Genomic DNA, 16,392 nt, shown 5'->3' with positions numbered 1-16,392 from the left:
AGCACCACCTCAAGTTCACAGTAGTCCCAGATGGACATTATTCACTGCTTGGTGACAAAGCATGAGAAAACTTAAACCTAGTTAAAAGGGTGTGCTACATTAAAAATGACCATGCACAGAGTAGCATGGACGAACTACTAGATCAATTTCACAATATCTTCAAGGGGTTTGGAGTTCTACCATTCACCTATAAGATACAGTTAAAGGAGGATGCACAGCCAGTAGTGCAGGCCCCAAGGCGGGTTCTAGCACCACTAAAAGAAAAGCTCAAGCAAGAACTTGACCAAATGATGGTAGAAGGGATCATAAAGAAAATGGAGGATCCCGCAGAATGAATTAATTCAATGATGTATGTCAAAAAGAAGAATGGTCATCTACACGTGTGGATGGACCCAAAAGACTTGAATGCCAGTATAAAGATGGAACATTATCAGATTTCAACCAGCAATGAAATTACAAGTGAGATGGCTGGTGCAAGGTTTCTCACTAAATTGGATGCATCCCAGGGCTTCTGGCAGAAAAACTGCATGATAATAGCACAAAATACTGTACATTCAATACACCATTTGGCTAATGCTCCTGTCTGAGGATAGCTTTTGGAGTTTCCACAGCTCCGGAAGTGTTCCACAAGACAATGGAGCACATCATAGAAGGGATAAATAGGGTACGTATGTGCATAGATTACATGATCCCATGGGGATCCACAAAAGAACAACTCAACGAGAGGCTAATCAAAGTGCTACAATGCATCCAGAAACATGGATTAAAGTTAAACAGAGAAAAATGGCAGTTTGGTGTGAAGGAAATCACCTTTCTGAGAGATAAACTGTCAGAGGCAGGTGTGGAGCCAGATAAGAGCAAAATGAAAGCAATTTTAGAGATGCCCAGACCCACTGATCAAAAAAAAAAGCATATTGAGAATGCTGGGAATGACCCATTTCATTGGTAAATTCATACCAAACCTACCTTCCAAAAAAAATACCTAAGGAAATTGTCACAAGACAAATGTGAATAGAAGTGGACAGACAATCATGAGGAAGAATGGGGCCAACTGAAGACCATTCTAACTACAGGAGTAGAACTTTTAATGTTCTTTGATACATCTAGGAAGAAAACAAAATATCCACGGATGCTTCAAAAGATGGAATAGGTGCCGTACTACTTCAGAAAGTGGGAGAAGATTGGAGGCCAGTAGCATATGCATCATGGACGATGACAACATCTGAATGTTTATATGCACAGATTGAGAAAGAGTGTCTAGGTCTAGTCAATGAACTCGAGAAATTCCACAATTATGTGTATGGTCTACCAACGTTCATAGCAGAGACAGACCACAAGCCATTAATAGCCATAAATCAAGAAAAATTTCAGTGAAATGTTGCCGAGAATCCAAAGACTGATAACAAAGCTACAAGGTTATGACTGAATTGGTGTACACACCAGGGAAACTTATTGTGTTAGTTGATGCATTATCCAGGGCAATGACACAGAGTGAAGCACACAATGAGAGTTCCACAGTGACATACGTGAACCTGATCACTGAATCTCTTCTCATATTTTACATGAAATTCAAGCAAATCGCAGCTGAAACAGAAAAGGACACAGTTCTACAGAAGGTCATCAAGAGTCTGAATGAAGAATGGCCTAGAGGTGAATATCAGCCATAGTACAACATTAAAGCTGAACTGAGTGTTGTCAATGGGCCTCAACTCAGACAGAGCAGAATTATCATTCCTCAATCATGGTGACAAGAGATGCTGAAAAGGGTGCATGAGGGACACCTTGGAATGGAAAAATGTAGGAGGAGGGACAGAACTGCTGTTTATTGGCCAGGGATAAATGCTGACATTGACAGGATGGTTTCAAGCTGTGAGACCTGATTGAAACATCACGCAAAGCAGACAAAGGAACCCATGAAAATAACTGATGTGCTAGCAGAACCATGGCAGAAAGTTGGGACTCATCTGTTCCACATGGTTATTGATTATGTATCAAACTATCCTGAGATTGTGCTGCTTCCTAGCATGTCTGCTGCTTGTGTGATCAAATATATGAAATCGATCATGGAATTCCTTAAATTGTCTGCATATCAATGGACCATGCTATAGTTGTAGAGAATCTAGAACTTTGAAGAAGAGTATGATTTCTGACATGTGACTTCAAGGCCTCTGCATCCACAGTCAAACGGTAAAGAAGAGAAAGGAGTTCACATAGTTAAACAGTTGCTCAATAAAACACTATACAGTGGCTCAGATCTGTATCCAGCTCTATTAAGTTTCAGAGTTTTGCCACTTGAACATGTCATGTCACCCACTAAGCTTCTGAAGGGACAAAGACCACAAACCACACTTTCCTACTCTGCAGTCCTAAACAAGAACAGAGATGTTGAACAGAAAAAAGTGTCTGCAAGGGAGACAAAAGGCAAACTATGACAAGTCAGTGAGAAGTTTAGGGCCACTGGCACAACATGACACAATGAGTCTCACTTTTCAACTCTTGGGTCAAAAAGGCTACTGTTGTGGGAGAATTAAATTCAAGATCCTACTCAGAACAGAGGAGGGTCAAATACTGAGGAGGAATCTAAGGAGTTTGCTGAAAATGCCAGAGCTAAATCAAGAAGAGATAAATGCAGAGTATTCAGCCTGCACATAAACAGAGGAAACACCACCCAGGCTAGACTGTAGTGGACCAGCAGAGTCAACATAAGCACCTTTTAAGAAGATCCACATGAATTGTCAAAGCACCTGACAGACTGAATCTATAAAAGAAAAATAATTGCACATTTAGAAGTTTGTGTGGCTGATGTTCATGTTATGATTTTGTTGAACTTTCAATTGAAAGAATACTGTATTAATGTATCATGTTTAATTAAATATCTCAAGGAAAGGGATGTAGCGATGGAGTGCTACCACAAGGAGGAGTTGGAGTGTGTGGCATCTGAGGAATGTTGCATCTTGGGAATGCTGTTGCATCTTGTGTAAATTCAAGATAGAAGCCTCCACATGAGGTCTGGCATGTGTGAATTATCTCCTTAGTGCTGGTTGTTTAGTTAATTAATCTAGTTATTTTATGTTGTAATAAAAGAACCATCTCAAAAATTAAAATAAAATAATACAAGTCGTAATCAAGAACGACTCTCTTTCTCCCTCCACAATCATATGTTTTTTGAGCTGAGTGTCAAAATCTCATTTGTAGCCCAAGTCAGTGTTGTGGGAATGCAGTCCTCAGTCCTGTACTTCAGATGAGAGATTAAACCAAGCAAAATGTTGCTGCGTGAAGCTGGAGGTAGAAGACGGTGAATTATTCTGAAGACAGATGGGAAGTTATCCCTGATATCCCTTAATCAACATTAACAGAATGTTTGAAGTACTCTTGACCTGAAATGCAGATTCCAGTTCTCTTCCCATAGAAGCTGCTTGACATATTTATCATTATCAGGAATCTTTGCTTCAATAGAATCTCAACTGTTTGTTTTTCATCACGTTGCTCTTTGTAAGAGTGTGCTGATCAGGTGATTAAGAGTACGAGTACTGACCATCAGCGAGGAATTTTAAAGAAACAGGAAGTAAGAATGCCATGTGATGCCATGTATGTACTCTGACAATAAATATGAATTTTGAACTTTGAAATAAGGACAGACAATGGGAAATGATGAGATAGATGTTACTTGAATGTGGAAAGTTCATTGTTGCAAAATGCCTAGATAGAAAATAAGATGCTGTTCTTCAAGTTTATTTTGTACTTTTCTGAACTAATGGAGGAGGATGAAGACACACAGGTTGGAATAGGAGTGAGGTGGTGGCAGGCAATGTGATCACCCTCTGGACTGAGCACAGGTGCTCTGATGATTGGTTTCTCCAATGTAGAGAATACCAAATAGAAACTCATGAAAGCTCCAGATGCCAGAATCTTGAGTAAACAAAGAATTGATGAAGGAGCCCAGTGGGTCAGAAAGATCCATAGGTAGACATTTTAAAAATTTCAGAATAGATTTTATTCACAGTAAAAAAAAAATACAGTCCAAGGTGTTTTCACATTTGCAGTGCTATATTTGTGGATATACTGATGTGGTCACTTGAGGGTTTGTCCCGTTCTGTTATTTCTATTCTAAATAGAGGGATCCTAGCCTCTTGCCCATCCCTACAGAGGTCTTGCATTTGGTTGCACCAAACTTCAGTGCATCCCTCAGCACATACAGTACTCATTCAGTCTGGAACATGCCAGCATTCCCTCACCAACATCTCAATGTGCTGGAAGACCAACACGTTTTGAGTAGGGAAAATGAGCTTTTTTTTGACTAAGTTGATGATCATCCAGCAGCAGTGGATATCTAAGTCTTCTTGCGTCCCAGGAACTGCCTATAAATTACAGTCCACTGTATACTGCTGCTGAGAATTAACCTTTTTTTAACTAAAAATAGACTTTATTCACAATAAATGACCAGAAAACTCTTAAAAAAGTCTCCTTGCACTCTTAGTTTTGCATCTATACCTTTTCGTCACTGTACATTGTTACATTCATTTGTATTTTCACCATTTATCCCACCAAGGCACCTTGTCGTTACTCTCCTCTGTAGTTTGAGGGAGTTCCCTTGGGCTCAGCCCCTCAATGCCCAGTGATGGAAGGACTCCAGACTGTGGTGCTTCCCCATAGCACCCTCGTGTTATTCTCTCCAAGCCTCAGTTTGTCACTCAGCTTTACTCCTGCCTCCTGGACTGTCAGTTGGCTGTATTCCTGCACCAATATCTCTGTGTGCTGAAAGACTAATGGGTTTCGGGCAGACCAAAATGTGTCTTTTACTGAAATGATGTTCTTCCAGCAGATCTGGATGTCTGAATGTGGAAGAGTTTTCCCCTGGGAAGAATCCATAAGTCAGGGAGCTCTCTGTTATGTTGCAGCTGAGGAAGAAAGGTGACAAGGACCCTTGTATCCTTACACACTGTTAGGGAATCCGCATGATGCGAAGAGGTGGGTGACAGTACTGGGAATGAACCAAGCATCCTTCTCCACACCTGCTTAGCAAATCCACAGTCTGCAAAGAGGTGGGGAACTGTCTCTTCCATTACAGTTGTCTCAAAATAAAAAGGTTAAATAACATATATAAAAAAGGACGGAAGCTGGGAGAGTCGCCAATATGTGATGGTGTATATCAGATGCAAGGATCGACAATGAGATAGACAACAGACTCGCCAAGGCAAATAGCGCCTTTGGAAGACTACACAAAAGAGTCTGGAAAAACAACCAACTGAAAAACCTCACAAAGATTAGCGTATACAGAGCCGTTGTCATACCCACACTCCTGTTCGGCTCCGAATCATGGGTCCTCTACCGGCACCACCTACGGCTCCTAGAACGCTTCCACCAGCGTTGTCTCCGCTCCATCCTCAACATCCATTGGAGCGCTTTCATCCCTAACGTCGAAGTACTCGAGATGGCAGAGGTCGACAGCATCGAGTCCACGCTGCTGAAGATCCAGCTGCGCTGGATGGCTCACGTCTCCAGAATGGAGGACCATCGCCTTCCCAAGATCGTGTTATATGGCGAGCTCTCCACTGGCCACCGTGACAGAGGTGCACCAAAGAAAAGGTACAAGGACTGCCTAAAGAAATCTCTTGGTGCCTGCCACATTGACCACTGCCAGTGGGCTGATAACGCCTCAAACCGTGCATCTTGGCGCCTCACAGTTTGGCGGGCAGCAACCTCCTTTGAAGAAGACCGCAGAGCCCACCTCACTGACAAAAGGCAAAGGAGGAAAAACCCAACACCCAACCCCAACCAACCAATTTTCCCCTGCAACCGCTGCAACCGTGTCTGCCTGTCCCGCATCGGACTGGTCAGCCACAAACGAGCCTGCAGCTGACGTGGACTTTTTACCCCCTCCATAAATCTTCGTCCGCGAAGCCAAGCCAAAGAAAAAGAATAGGATAGAAGGTTTGAGAGGGGGAGGGCAGGTAGAGGGAGAAACTATTAGGAAAGTGGATGGGGGAGTGGGGGATGAGAAAATTTAGAGAGAGAGTAGACTAGATTGAGATAAATGGTTAGTGCTTATCACCTGAACCAATTTCCATATTGCCTTTTGTTTTATATCTGACTACTTTGTTTCAGATGCCATTATCTGAAGTTTTTTCCCCCCTAACCTGCACTAAATTCCACAATTGAATAAAGGAAAGATTTGGATTTGTAATGCATAATTTCTAACACCTTGAAGAACTTTATACAAATCAAAGAAATTTTTGAAATGCATAGCACACTTCTGCAAATAACCAAGAGATGACAACCATTTGATCTGTTTCAGTAATGCATTTGGAAGGATAAATGTTGGCCAGGAAATGAGGCATAACATGTCTTCCTTAATTTTGAAATACTTTTAATGGGATTCTTTGCTTCTATCTGGAATGGCAACCTCGATTTTTGTTCTCAGTCCAGAATTGCCATTTCGCCTCTGCAAGATAGCCTGCCAGACTAATACATTATTATCCTTGACCGTGGGTTTGGTGATCAGGATGGGATTGATACTGATTGATTGGAGTGCTGAATGTATGATGGGGTGAGATTGGAGTGGTTGAGAGGAGTGGAATATTCAGGGCAGTTCGAAGTGAACAAGTTAAAAAAGGGTAAAAGGCCAGAAGGTGGTAACCAAAGGGGAGGCACAGTTAGTGGAGTGATTAGTGCAGTGGTTTTCAAACTACCCCCCTAAACTCACATTCCATCTTAAGCAATCCTTATGCCATAAGTGCTCTGTGATTAGTAAGGGTAAAAAGGAAAAGGTTGAAAAGCTCTGTTTTAATCATACCTAATTGACTTGTTATGTGCACAGTTTCATAACTCCAAAGGAAATGGGCCAATAACAATCTTTCTCAAGCAAAATAATTCAGTAACAATTGGGTCTAGAGCTGTGGTTCTCAACCTTCCCACTCACATACCACCTTAAGCAATCCCTTACTAATCACATGGCATGGGGATTACTTAAGGTTGAATATGAGTTAAGGGGGGCAGTTTGAAAACCATAAGACTAGTGCAATGCTATTTTGGCACCAGTGTAGGAGCCAAAATGTGTAATTTGTTTACTTACCTTATTTGGTAGGTGTCCTGTTGGTCCCTGTGTTAGGGGCATCTGCGGTTTCGTTTAGCTTTCTGCGGTCATCTTTGTTATTATGTACATTATGCGAGTTACAAGAGCCTGCTCAGTGCGTGTATATATAATATATATACATATAATATATATATATAAATAATATATCTTTCTTTGGCTTGGCTTCGCGGACGAAGATTTATGGAGGGGGTAAAAAGTCCACGTCAGCTGCAGGCTCGTTTGTGGCTGACCAGTCCGATGCGGGACAGGCAGACACGATTGCAGCGGTTGCAAGGGAAAATTGGTTGGTTGGGGTTGGGTGTTGGGTTTTTCCTCCTTTGCCTTTTGTCAGTGAGGTGGGCTCTGCGGTCTTCTTCAAAGGAGGCTGCTGCCCGCCAAACTGTGAGGCGCCAAGATGCACGGTTTGAGGCGTTATCAGCCCACTGGCGGTGGTCAATGTGGCAGGCACCAAGAGATTTCTTTAGGCAGTCCTTGTACCTTTTCTTTGGTGCACCTCTGTCACGGTGGCCAGTGGAGAGCTCGCCATATAATACGATCTTGGGAAGGCGATGGTCCTCCATTCTGGAGACGTGACCCATCCAGCGCAGCTGGATCTTCAGCAGCGTTGACTCGATGCTGTCGACCTCTGCCATCTCGAGTACCTCGACGTTAGGGGTGTGAGCGCTCCAATGGATGTTGAGGATGGAGCGGAGACAACGCTGGTGGAAGCGTTCTAGGAGCCGTAGGTGGTGCCGGTAGAGGACCCATGATTCGGAGCCGAACAGGAGTGTATATATATAAATATATATATAATATAATATATAAATAATATATAATATTATATATATATATATATATATATATATATAGTGCCGGCTGGAGCATGCGCTGCGTGTTTGTGTACTGGAGTGCCGGCTGGAGCATGCGCTGCGTGTTTGTGTATTGGAGTGCCGGCTGGAGCATGCGCTGTGTATTGGAGTGCCGGCTGGAGCATGTGCTGCGTGTTCGTGTATTGGAGTGCCGGCTGGAGCATGCGTTGTGTATTCGTGTATTGGAGTGTCGGCTGGAGCATGTGCTGCGAGTTCGTGTATTGGAGTGCCGCCTGGAGCATGTGCTGTGTATTCGTGTACTGGAGTGCCGGCTGGAGCACGCGCTGTATATTCGTGTATTGGAGTGCCGGCTGGAGCACGTGCTGTGTTTGTGTATTGGAGTGCCGGCTGGAGCATGCGCTGTGTGTTCGTGTATTGGAATGTCGGCTGGAGCATGCGTTGCGTGTTTGTGTATTGGAGTGCCGGCTGGAGCATGCGCTGCGTGTTTGTGTATTGGAGTACCAGCTGGAGAATGTGCTGTAGTGTATAATGTGAATTGTGAGTTTTAGAATGTATTATAAATATGGCAGCAGTGTAAAGGAAGGCTGAGTGAGATCATCAAGACTTTCATTGACCATCTTCATGATTGTTACTCTGTATTTATGGAGCTTTAATGCAGATGCTATTTATAGTAATTTCATCAAACGTTAAAGAAGATAGTTATCAGTTTACATGTTAAATAAAGGATTTAAATACATCTGGATTTGTATTGGAAACAATTGAAACACAAACAAGTGTCTCACCTAGCCTTCAAGTGACTATTTATTAGATTGAAGTCGCTATAACCAGCAACTTGAGTTCAAATCTAGCTCTGACGGTATGTTTTCCTCCTGACCCTGAGGATCTCCTCCGAATGCTCCAGTTTCCTCTCACGTTCCAAAGGCATATGGGGTTAGAAGGTCACATGGGTATACTTGGGTGGTGTGGGCTTGTCGGCCAGAAGGGACTGTTACTGTGCTTTTTCTCCACATTAAAAATTAAGGGGAGTGTTGGAGATGTGAGGAGTAGCAAAAGAAATATTATTCTCCGATTTCTACAGCAAGTCTTGAATCTTCAAAATTCTGACTCAAAGGCAACTAAGTCACAGTGGAAATTAAAACAAAGATATTGGGAACCCAAGCAAGGCAATCAACATCAATATTTGTGAAGAGTAAATATTTCAATTGGGTCCAAGGGATAAACAGTTCAGATGGAATAACTGAACTGTGACTGACCAAATGCACCTTTCCATAACCCCTGCTTTTATTTTAGCTGTAACTGTATGCAATTACTTTAATTAGCATCTCCTCTGTGTTCATGTGGATGATATCCTGGTAAATAGGCTTATTCAAATAAAAAGGCTATCTTGATAGCTCTGCCTCAGGTTACAAATTTACCACTTCACAGCCCAAATTATATTCATTCACATTCTCCCACATTCCCCAAACAAAATGGTTGCTTGACTTTCTATCAAAACAAAGCTAGGTAAACACAAGGTAATAGATCTTCCTCCCTTGGCGCTCATTGTTATTCTTCTGTTTATATTCACAGTACTTTTCTGAGGTATTTAATTTAAAGTTATCGCGATGTGGTCTGACAAGTACATAAGACTACTTCAGTGTTGTTTCCAATAATTGAAAATGCATCTGCTAATGAGAAGCTACGATTTATGGTTGCCAAGGCCACTCTCACAGTAGTTATTTATACTCATACTTCAATACATTTCTAAACCATTCATCAGGTGAACCCAGGTCAATAATTAGCATTTCCACTCTGACCATAGAAAAATAATGTTTGCATTTTTGTTTTTTTTTGTGACACAATGTCAAAATAAAATGCAATATCTAGTAAAGAGGTAAAGCTATTGTCTATTGAAGGGTATTTTTGATAGGGTTATAATAGTTCAAGTATGACTTTTATTTATAGAGGTAGTGACAGTTGGCCTATCTCTATGGGTGTTTGACACTTTTATCCACATAAAATAAATGATTTACTAGGATGAGTTTCTTAATGATGGAAATAAAAACTAATAGGATGCTCCAAAAAATAGTCTGAAGACTTTGGATCTTTTTAAAAATTCTCTTCGGAGATGCAGCATGTAACAGGCCTTTTGGCCTATTAGCCCCTTGTGATAGTACAGATTCTATCACCAATGTGTATATGTACAGATTGTAGTGTAGGATGACTGTGATTGGCTGAGAGCGTAGCCATGCCTATGGGCAGGTCTTAAAGGATTGCTCCTAGCCCAGACCAGGTCATTCTGGACTGGTCGACCTACATGTGATATGCTCCAGTCTTTTAGTTAATAAAAGCCTTGGTTTGGATCAACAAATCTTTGGTTCTTTTGACGCGCTCAACAATTTTATTAACTAAAAAGTTTTGAAAAGACTGGAGCATATCACATGTAGGTCGACCAGTCCAGAATGACCTGGTCTGGCTAGGAGCAATCCTTTAAGACCTGCCAGTAGGTGTGGCTACGCTCTCAGCCAATCACAGTCATCCTACACTACCATCTGTACATATACACATTGGTGGTAGAATCTGAACTATCACACCCCTGCTGCCCAAAAACATCCATGTGACCAATTAACCTACTAACTTGGAATATGGGAGAAAAATCAAACACCTGGAGGGAACCAATGCAGACATGGGGAGAACGTACAAACTCCTCATAGTCAATGGTGGATTAAAACCTCAGTTGCTGGCACTGTAATAACGTGCACTAACCACTACAATAACTACGCCACGTTTGGTTTTGAATAATAATATGAGGAATTAGTTTAATTCTTAGCAAGTTTGTTTCAAAAATAACAGAAAAACATTATAAAATGGTGAATAATAATTCAATTTAATGTATGGTCACAAGGAGTGTTAGAGCCAGAACCACTAGGCTGAAAAACAGCTCCTTCCTCCAGGCAGTGAGACTGCTGAATGGCCAGATTAAAGGCTCATACCAACCCTCTGAGACTTAACGATTTATTAACCAATACTTATTTATTTAAATACATGTATATGAGTACTGCATATGTATCTTTGTCTGTATGTGTATTATGTCTGGTTGTGTGTTTGCAAGTTTTAGCACCAAAGACCGGAGACTGCTGTTTCATTGGGTTGTACTTACACAATTGGATGATGATAAACTTGAATTTGAATTTACAGTCACAACCTAATCTACTGTGCCAGCCAAATCATCTTCCATTAAGTATGTACTTTGAAATGCAGGAAATTTGATGTCCGATTTGTATAAAATAAACATGATAATCACCAAATAAATCTCCTTAAAGTTGTTTGAAGGGTTAATATTGGCAATTACTGAAGAAATTTTGATCATACGATTTTTTTTTTATCCACCTGATGGGTCAGACAAGGCTTCTGAAAGAAACCATCTCTGTTTGTGTAACACTCCTTCAAGGCTGTACAAGTATGCCATCCTAGATTTGATACTCAAATGTATGAAGCAGACTGACAATTCAAACTCTCTAGATTGAGAAGGGGGAATATTACCAGTGATGCACAGCTGAAAGTTAAAAATGCAGAGGTGCTTCATGCAATATTGCAAAATGCCATTAAAAAAAATTCATGTTGTACATTCCAAGTTCAAATTTATAGTCAGAGTACATACATGACATCACATACAAATCTGTGACTCTTTTCCTGCAACCAGGAAGAATTTTTAATTAGCGGTAACTGTAAACTGTATTCAAGAAGAAAGAAATGTAGACAAAAGAAAGAAATGAAAACAATTTAAATGTGAAAATATAGAAAATAAATATTCAGTAATAAATAATCCTTAGTAAACACACAATGGTGGAGAAACTCAGCAGGTCAAACAGTGTACTTGATATAGCAAAGATAAACCAATGTTTCAGGCTTGAGCCCTTCATTAAGGGTATGAACAAAATGTAGACAGGTGCCCAAACAAAATAATGTGGGGAGGGGCAGGTGGAGGCTCCCAGTCGCACAGACAAGAGGTCATAGGTGAAAAAGGGAGGGAGGGCACACCAGCAAACAAGGGGAGTGGGGATGCCTCTGTGAATGGAGAGGGAAGGGGGTGGAGAGCTGGAGGAAAGGGACAGAGTGATGGAGAAGAGAGAGGGAGAACAGCAAGTAGACGAGCAGAAACCAAAGATTCATTGTTAGTGCCAACTGGCTGGAGAGTGCCTAGATGGAAAATTAGGTGATAGTCCTCCAATTGAAGAGTGGCCTTGGTTTCACAGTACATGAGGCCAAGGACAGACATGTCAGCATAGGAGTGAGGTGCAGAATTGAAATGATTACTAATGCAGACAGAGGAAATGTGCTCAGTGAAGCAATCTCCCAATCTCCATCTAGTCTCTCTGATATAGAGAAGGCCACAATGGGAGTACTGGATGCAGTAGATGATTTCCATGGATACACAAGAGAAATGTTGCTTCACTGAAAGGACTGTTTAGGGCAGCAAATGAGGTTGAAGGAGGAGGTGTGGGTGCAAGTGTAGCCCTTTCTGCGGTTGCAGGGGAAGGTGCCAAGGGGGCAATTAGATTAGTGGATGAGGGAGTCATGGAGGGAGTGGTCCCTACAGATGGTGGAGAGGGGAAAAGTGTCTGGCTGTGGGATCATGTTATAGGTGGTGGAGATTACAGAGAATAATGTGTTTGATGCAGAGGAGGGAGGTAAGCAGAGGTGATGAGATTAGAAATAGTTCTAGAGATGGTGGCTTGATATTCTGCAGGGGAAATCCTGTAGAAGGGGTAAGTAAGAGGAGGTATCTGAGATTTGTCATCTGCCAAGGCAAGACAGAGGTCAGTTGCCATACTACAACAGCACCACACTTGTCTGTGGGTGAGTTTGGGATTTTTGTGGAGAGAGTGAAGGGCAGAGCATTCAGAGGAGGTGAGAATGGAATAAGAAAAGGAAGTGGTGAAGTTGAGACAGTTGCTGTCTTGCAGGCAATTGGATCCAGTGGGCAGCTGGGCAGAATGTGGTGTCCAAGAGGAGGAAGAAGGCTTAAAGCAGGAGAAGAGTCTTGAGTGGGGGGTAGGGGGTTTAGAGTCATTGTTGGGCATGGAGATGCAGGGGATGAAAGAAGAGTTCGGCATCAAGGCATGAATAGAATTTATTAAGGTGTGGGTGAAAAGTGTGGATGAAGGTAAAGCCTCGACTGAGGACAGAGTAATCCATCTCTGAGAGGGGAAGGTCTGAGGGGATGGAAAAGACCAAAGAGAGGTCAGTGTGATAGAGGGTGTTGGTGGGAGGCTGAGTGTTGGGAAGTCAAAGGCCTTTCCTTCTGCTCTCCACCTCTTCTCTTTCTATTCACAGAGCTATTCATCTCCCCTTGTTTGCTAGTGTGCGTTCCCTCACTTATTCACCTATAACCTCCTACCTGTGGGATTGTGCTCCTCCCCTGCCCCTCCCCTCCCTCCCCCCAGCATTTTGTTTATCCACATTTTGTCCATATCTTGATGAAGGGCTCAAGCCCAAAATGTTGGTTCCAAAACATTGGTTCTGTATCTTTATCTTTGCTATGTAAAGGACCTGCTGAGTTTCTCCAGCATTATGTTTTTACATCATCCATGGTGTCTGTAGATTTTCCTGTTTTACATCCTTAAATTAGTCTCTGAATGAGTCTATTGTTCTGGAATCTTATGGTTGAGGGGTAGCAGCTATTCCTGAACCTTGTGGTATGAGTCTTGAGGCACCTGTATCTCTTTCCTGATGGCTTCAGTGAAAACAGAGCATGTGGATCCTTGATGATTGCTGCTGCTCTGACAGCAGAGTTCCATGTAAGGTAAATGGTGGGGATGGTTTTGCCTGTGATGTCCTGGGCTGTGTCCAGTACATTTTGCAGGGCATTCCACTCAGAGGTATTGATGCCCCCATTCCAGGCCATGATGCATCCAGCCAGCACACTTTCCATTTCACATCTGTAGAAATTTGTCAAGATTTTGATGTCATTCATACCAAACTTCAGCAAACTTCTGAGGAAGTAGAAGCACTGATCTGCTTTCTTCATGATGACATTAATGTGATGGGTCCAGAAAAGGTCCTCAAGATAGTGACTCCCAGAAATTTAAATTTGTTTTCCATCTCCCCTCTGATCATACACCTCTGGCTTTCCTTTCCCTTCCCTTCCAATCAGCTCCTTGGTTTTGGTGACATTGAGTATGAGATTGTCGTTAGTGTACCATTCAGCCATTTGTTCAATCTCCCTCCTGTATGCTGACTCATCGGGCCTTTTTATACCACCCAGTACCATGGAATTGTTAGCAAATTTGTAGATGGTGCTATTGGCATACTGAGCCACAGAGTCCTGGTGTAAAGTGAGACGAGCAGGGGACTAAGAATGCAGCCCTGTGGTGCTCCAGTACTGATGGTGATTGTGGAGGAGATGTTCTTACCAATCCTCACAGATTGTGGTTTGGAGGTGAAGAAATCCAGAATCCAAATACACAGTGGGATATTGAGGCCCAGGTTTTGTCGTTTAGCTATACATTTAAGTACAGTATAATTAAAGATGTGGCAGTGGTTGCAGCAACTTTCCCTGCAACCGTGTCTGCCTGTCCCGCATCGGACTTGTCAGCCACAAACGAGCCTGCAGCTGACGTGGACTTTTACCCCCTCCATAAATCTTCGTCCACGAAGCCAAGCCAAAGAAGACAGAAAAGAAGAATTAAAGATGTAAAACAGGCAAAAGGTGCAGCCAGCTTGCTTGGAGTGAATTTTTGCACACAACAATGAGGACATGGTCTGCTTCATTGAACAATCTTTATACTTTACTTGTTATCAAGAGATCCATGCACTTCTTCACATTAGCAGGTTATGATTTGTGTTTATCTGAGAAGGGATTTTGCTATTTCAGGCTAAAGATGGTATTTCACAGTGCCACACGTCTATTGTACTATTACTCCATAATGGATCAGACAAAGAACAAAACATAATTTGGATATCATTGTTCATCTGCTCTTCAACTCGACTACTATAAATGCATGTCTTGCTAACTTTTGATAGAAAATCCTCTTACCCCTTTTACACTGAGATCAACAACCCGTGTTTAAAGCCAGGTCAGCTCGGATCGGAGCGTTCACACTGAACCAAGAAAAGGTGGTTCGGTGCAACCTTTTGCCTAGGGACCCCCGCATCCCAGTTCAAAAGGAACCTGCAGCCTTACAGCACTGGAGTCCCAGGAAGGCGAGTCAGTCTTTTACACAGGAGGGTAAGTACCCGGGATGAAAATGACCCCCATCCCGGTTTCATCGAATTCTCATAGGTAAGATTAAAAGGCAATTAATTACCAACTTTCAATGCAGTGTAAAAGGGCCTTCTGTCTCAGGAACCAAGATTAAATTTTTATTTACTGACTCAGAGGCAAAAGTGTCACACTTAATGTTGAATCTATTGAGTTAATAATGCAATTAAAGTAACATACAAAACATTTCAGACACATTCACTAATAATGTTACAAAGTGCAATTTTGATGCAGTACTCTCTAAAAGCTTTAATTGTACTCCTGTGCAGTGTTTCTAAACACATTTATATAAGTTTCCATTATGTTAACAGGAGCTACTGACTGCTGCTTTTGTGACACATTCTGCAAACACCATACCAAAGCCAATACCAAAGAATTTTTGAAAGCAATTGCAAAGATTTACGAGGAAACTAAGTGCAACTCGTTTGTCGTTTATACAAGAGGTTGCACTTTATAAGCTTTTAGAATGCTAGTGTGATGAGAAGAACTCTTCATTACAGACATGGAACATAAGTCATTATATTCTTGCAACTGAATCCATTCTGCAAGCATAATTTAGGCCCCATTTTGCCAAACTTTGCATATTTTATTATTTTAACCATTAGAACTCTGCCTGCTGGAGGATGACACAATCTCTGGGTCAACCTATTTTATTTGTTTCTCTGCCTCACACACTGTGTCAGGCAAATTAACTTCAAGAACTTGCATTACATTTCAAGGCCCACTGAAATACTATTCCGCCCTCTCCTTGACTACATCAGAATCCTAGAAGGATTCTATTTGTTTTTTCTCCCTCTGCCTCCTTTCCTCCACCTCTCCACACCTTTCCCTCTCCATTAAGAGAGCTCCCCCTCCCCCCAATCATATCTCAGCGTTTTTCTCTTCTGCCCTTCCACCCACATCCACCTATGGCCTCTTGCCTGTGTGCTGCACTCCTCCCCTGCCTCTTCTTCCCTCCTGCCCTCACTATATTATTCAGATGCCTGCCTGCATCTTGCTCATACTTTGATGAAGGGCTCATGTCCGAAAGACTCGTTATATACCTTTGCTTCCTTGGACATTGCATGATCTGCTGAGTTTCCCCAGCACATTACAGTCACAGCATCTGTAGACTTTCCTATTTAACTCAAATACCAGTTTTGGAGTTCAAGCTTTAAAAATATAATTACAGTTCACCCCTTGAATTAAGGCAAGCAGTTTGTACATTCTGCTTGGGAGAATTTTCTTTATAACTTCTCTCTTCCCTC

This window comes from Narcine bancroftii, chromosome 4, assembly GCF_036971445.1.
Source record: "Narcine bancroftii isolate sNarBan1 chromosome 4, sNarBan1.hap1, whole genome shotgun sequence".
Taxonomy (NCBI): domain Eukaryota; kingdom Metazoa; phylum Chordata; class Chondrichthyes; order Torpediniformes; family Narcinidae; genus Narcine; species Narcine bancroftii.
Note: the sequence above shows the minus strand (reverse complement) of the source record.